Source organism: Phalaenopsis equestris, unplaced genomic scaffold, assembly GCF_001263595.1.
Source record: "Phalaenopsis equestris unplaced genomic scaffold, ASM126359v1 Scaffold000566, whole genome shotgun sequence".
Classification (NCBI taxonomy): Eukaryota; Viridiplantae; Streptophyta; class Magnoliopsida; order Asparagales; family Orchidaceae; genus Phalaenopsis; species Phalaenopsis equestris.
Genome location: NW_018165006.1, coordinates 239746 through 245798, shown reverse-complemented (window position 1 = coordinate 245798; position 6053 = coordinate 239746).

Here is a 6053-nt window from a genome sequence, read left to right as displayed (position 1 = left end):
ATATATATATATATATATATATATATATTTGGCGCACCTATGTTATGGGAGTTCTAGAGTCAATAGTCGACTGTCTTCAGCGATTCGCTCGGTCGGGTCAAGTTCCGAAAATTGTAATATCGTCATTATAACATCTCCTCTATAAATAAGGAGATTTTTTATGAATAAGATGTATTTCAGTTCATTTCAATTTTTATTTTTTGAAGGAGTTGCCACTTTTTCCATCATCATATACTTCTCATTTCTGAGTAATTCTTTCTTTTGGATAATGTGAATGATTAAGAAAAGAGAGGAACAAAAAATGCATGACTAGACAAGGGTGGAAAATTAAGAGAAAGAACATGGAAAACTTCTGTTCGACAAACCTCGCTAGGATAGGTCAAACATATACGTCCAAACAAAGATCAGACCAAAATAACTTGTGTCAAATATCTATGAAAGAATATCTACAAAAGCTACCCACAACCAGAGATTCGGACTAGTTTGCTTAGTTGGGATCTATAATGCTCCTAAAGGGGCATATCTCACTTCATTAACTACATTTGGAGGACTACCAAATAACACTCTTAATCCAGGGAGTTTTTCTTATATTTGTAATGTTGGCTAGCACATGGTTATCAAAGGATGGTTATTTCACATGAGAATGCTCCGGTGCTTTCAAAGCTCCCACTAAGCCACAGGGTACGGATTGAGTCTCTCACAATCCCCCATGGGTAACGGACTCATCGACATACAAAACCTGCAAAATAATTGAATAATCCTAATGGAAAATCTCAATATGATGAAGCACATCTAGGTCATAAGGGCAGAGGATAAATTGTTGTATCCCAATTAGGTGGTAGTTCATCAGTGTTCAAGCCGTCAAGATGATACTAATAAAGACAAGATGAAAGATAAAGCTCAAAGTGGGTAGTCACAGGAAGGAAGAAGTAATCCCTAGAAGTTAGAGGAAATCGTGTCAGGGTACTATGAAGCCATCATCCCAAGTTACCCGGACACTAAGTTTACCTGGTCGTGAAGGTAATCAACCAACACAACAAAATATCCCCAATTAGCAACCTGTGAATTGCCTTGTCTGCGGGAGCCTTGGTAGCCTTATGGTCAAAGGAAAGAAACCCTTTCTTATGAATATTTGGTAGAGCTCCAAGGGATGGGACTCAAACCCGTCAAAGTGGTAAGGATGTCGGTAGGAAGGAAGAGAAGGGAAAATTTAGCTATAAAGTTTGAAACACTCCCAACAATAGGGCGTACTCCCCATATGGGTCACGAAAGACATTAAAACCATAAGAACACTAGAAAACCACCTAATTAGAAATTTATGCAGGGCCAGTCGGGTTGGAAAAGCACAAAGACTTCTCCTCGGAACATGCAGAATGATGCAATTATCTATTCAATTCCTAATGTGGGGGGCCCTATTAATTTGACTTGAGATATGACCATGCATGCAACCCATTTTAAAACTGGTCTGAAGGCCATGTATGAAATCAAAAGATGGTTATAAAAGTCCCAAATCTTATGATCCTAAATTTTAATTAATCTCAAAATTTTTATCAGGATTTTGAAGAAAAAGTTTTATCAATTTTAGGTCATAGAGAGCCTAAGTGACAACACTGGATTCCCAGACAAAAGCACAATCATAAATAAAGGTGAAGCCAATCCGAGCTTACAAGCACACAAGAAAAGCAAGAAAATAAGCCAAATATAAAATAATAAAAAGTCGGTGTTGCTAGATCAGTAACATATCCCAAAAATGAAAAACACGGGTAGACATCATATAAGTAAATGCTTGGTCCTTATCATATACATGAATGAGATTTATAATTAAGGTACAGGACATGAGCAAACAGCTCCTGGTCCCCGTCATGTGTTTCCGTCCACCTGACGCCTCAGAACCCAAGTTTGTACTTTATTTATTATACAAGAGCCTCCTAGGAATTTAAATGTATGGAGGGAAAAAAACAAAAAAGGACTTGACCTACATGAAAATAAGGTCAAAGGAAAGGAAAAAAAACATTCAACATATAATGAAACGTACCTATTTATTGGGGGAACAAAATGACACCTGTAAGAAAAATGTTAGTAGAAATCATCACATGTGTGTGTGGATATATATAGGTACGACTGCCTATAGAAGAACACCTTAATATTTTACCATGCATATCAAGCTTGCAAGCACACATAAAAAGCAGAAAAGGTGATTCCTGACTAGGGTGACCAGGCTAGCAAAAACTATAACAAGGCCATCAAAAAAGACTACCTATCATCCTAGTCCTTAACCTATCACATCATTTAATGAAGAGTTTCCTAACTAATATCTAAGTACTCAAGGTAAGTCTCCAGGTATGTATGACTTTAAAGGGGTCGCCACACCGACCAGTCCTACGATCCAAGGGCTCTAAATGGTGTCACCTAAGATGTATTTTTGAAAGCATTCACCTTACATATAACCTAGTTTGCTACATTCATAATTTTAAAATTATAGCAGACATAATAAATCACAAAAAAAAAAGTTTTAAAATAAGGGACTTTAAATTCAAACTTATAACATGCAGGGTGACACAAGTTAGATCCCTTGGATCCTTAGCACAGTCTTCCTCACCTCAATCCCGTTACTTTAACTCACATTACTCGCTTGGATCGACCGAACAAGCAATGTGGGTTAAGGCATCATGACCAACAGTGGGTCACTTGCTTATTAACCTTGGCTTGCTATCCATGCACAATGCAAATGCAAATATGAAAATCATACACAAGATTGGTCATGGCGAGTGTGTCGTGGATGTCGTGACTTAGAAAGGTGGGTTTATTATAGAGGCAGTGACCTGAAAGGATTGAGGTGAGTGGAGGTAGCGACCCAAAGAATGGGGGTTTCATTGAGGCAGGGGCCCAAAAGAGTGGGTCATGGAGGCAATGGCCCGAAGGATGCTTTTACCATGGAGGCAGAGACTCAAAATGGTGGGTGTGTCGTGGATACAGTGGACCGAAGAAATGAGTGTTGTTGAGACAGTGACCTGAAAGGGTGAGAGTGTCATGGAGGTAGCTACCTGAATAAATGGATGTACCATGGAGGTAGTGACCCAAAAGAATGAGCATGCCAAGAAGGCAGTGAACCAAAGGATGAGTGTGTCGTAGATGAAGTGAACTAAAAGGGTTGGCATGTCAAGGAAGCAACAACATGAAAAGATAATTGTTTCGTGGAGGCATTAAACCGAAAGGGTGGGCATGCCAAGGACCTAGAGGCTCGAAGCAATGGGTGTGCCATGGAGGCAATGATTTGAAAGATTGGGCATGCCAAGGAAGCAACAAGCAGTATAGAGGCCATACTCGTATAACGATCTTGCATAGGCGCTTAAGTTTTTAGCTCTTGGATATGTGGCATAGCAGCCTTTGGCTTTTGCAAGGAAACTTGGAAAACTTTGTACTCTGATTTCTTGTAGGAGAAGCTCTTTATTGTTTGTAGGACACCCTAGCTACAAAGCTTTTCCCTTTCTTTAAGATCCAACTTTTCCAACCACTCTAAGAAAGTTTGGAAGCTGATACACCAAAAATATATGTATTTTTAGACCCATATTTTATACTCATTTTTGGTGATATTACACTTTAATGGAAGATATTTTGATGTTTTCTTGCCAGTTGTTGATTTTTAGGGCTTAAAGCAAAAAAGAAAGTACAAAAAATGAAATTTAGAGTCAAAATTAAGTTTTTGAAGAAATGATCAGCGTCGGCAGCGCCGACGACATAGAACAATTTAACGCTGGAGATTTTTACTCAGCACCTACAGTGCCAAAGGCGGACAGACCTTATTTGTAGAAGGTTCGATGTATTCAGACAATTTTTTGAAGAGTTTTTGGAGGCACCTCTTGGAGAACCGACCTCGGGCTCTATTTGGGGCCGAATTTTATCAGAAAATTTGCTCCTCTACATTTTTCACTCCTTTACATTCATTTTTCGCTCTATATCATTCCATTCCACTACCATATTTGAGTCAATTAGTGATTTTTCCTTCATAATTTAGAGTTTTTGCGGTGAGATTTAGTGTGAAACTTTCCGTAAGAGTGCTGGAGAAGGAGAAAAGTGAGAGAGTTCTTCTTCCTGCATTTCTAAGGAACGACTACAAAGGATTTGCTTTGAGGAAGAGTTTCAGATAAATTTGTTTGTTTATTTAGTGTTGTATGAACTTTATTTTATATATGAAATTTGTTTTCAATCTGGCCAATTGATTTGTTAAAATATGTTGTGAAACATATGATCCAGGAAATGGAGTATGAGCTCTACAACAGAGTGAGGGTCATATTTGATTTCATGAAGGAGAAATTCATTCAAGAAATGAAGTGCAAATAAATAAGGAAATATTCTTTATTGAGTTTAGAATTGGAGAATCTTTAGGGTGACAGACTAAAATCCCCAATTTGGTCTTAGTGTTTAAAAACTAAAGCGAGAGTTAGCCTTGAGGTAAAGGCAAGTGGGAGCTCTGGATTAGGAGTCGGTATCCTCCTAGCCTAGCCACAGATTTAAGCCACAGATTTAGGGACTAAGCTTAAGATTAGGCAATGATTTTTTATGGACTGTATCAGGGTAGAGAATTAAAATTGCTCATATTTGGCACAATCCATATTAAAAACATTTATATCATCTCATTTCACCAAAATTTCATTGTAGTGTGAAGGATGCTTTTTAACATAAGAAATCTTCATTACCTAAACATAGTACTTAAATTAATATTTAATCTGTTTTTGCTAATAATTAAGTAATTTAGTTTAGTTAATATCTCAACATTCAAAATTAGTGACAGTGATTTCGTTTGATTTTCTATAAATTTCCTATTAAAATTTATCATTGCTAATTTACACCTTCCCCCTGGGATCAATATTTGGGGCTTAAATAGAAAGTTCATTATTACTTGATAACAATAGTTATACTTGCGTAGAATCCCATTATTAATTGCCTATAATTATATATATTTTACACAACTTACTTTTCATATAAGGATCAAGTTTTTGGCGCTGTAGTGGTGTTAACTTCATAAATTCTTACAAATAAAAATTCATGATCAATTTTTTGGCGTCGTTGTGGTGTCAACTTCACAAATCCTTACATATAAAAATTCAGGATCAAGTTTTTGGCACCGTTGTCGGGGAAGGTAACAGTTAAGTTTAATTTAATTAAATAGTTTTGATAATTTAGGAAATTTAGAGAATATATATACTATACAAATATATAAAAAATAAGAAATAAATAAAAATCTAAAAAAGAGAAAATATAAAAAAAATCCAAAAAGAAATTTCATTAAGATTGTATTTTTAAAGAAATTTTACCTTACTTGCTTTATTTGTTTATGCGAAATATTGGATCTGAAGGTTTAGTACCTTACGATTAATAATTAGAACGTACTATTAGAAAAATTCAAAAACAACAGAGAGAAACTAAGAATTTGAAAGAAATGGTGAATAATATAGAAAATCCAATAAATGAAAATCGACAAAGACCTTTAAAAGATTATGCAAATCCGATAGCAGATGAACTTCATTTAACTATTCAAAATCCTGATGTTGCTGCTAATTCATTTGAGCTTAAACCTGCTATTATCCAAATGGTACAAAATTATCAGTTTAGAGGAACACCAACTGAAGATCCTAACTTACATCTTGCCAGTTTTCTTGAAATATATGTAACTTTTAAATATGATGAAGTGTCTAATGATACTGTTAGGCTTATACTTTTTCTTTTTCATTAAGGGATAAAGCCAAGGCTTGGTTAAATTCAGTAGCATATGGATCTATCGGAACTTGAGGAGAACTATCACAAAAATTTTTATCTAAATATTTTCTACCCTTGAAAACTGCTAAGCTTGGAAACGATATTACATCTTTTTGTCAGTTCGAAGGGGAATCAATATATGAAGCTTGGGAAAGATTTAAGGATCTCTTTAGGAGATATCCACACAACATGCTTTGCCAGATTGGTTAATAATTCAAACCTTTTACAATGACTTGGTAGAATCCCTTAGGTTTACAATTGACGCTGCTGCTGGAGGATCATTTATGGCAAAACCA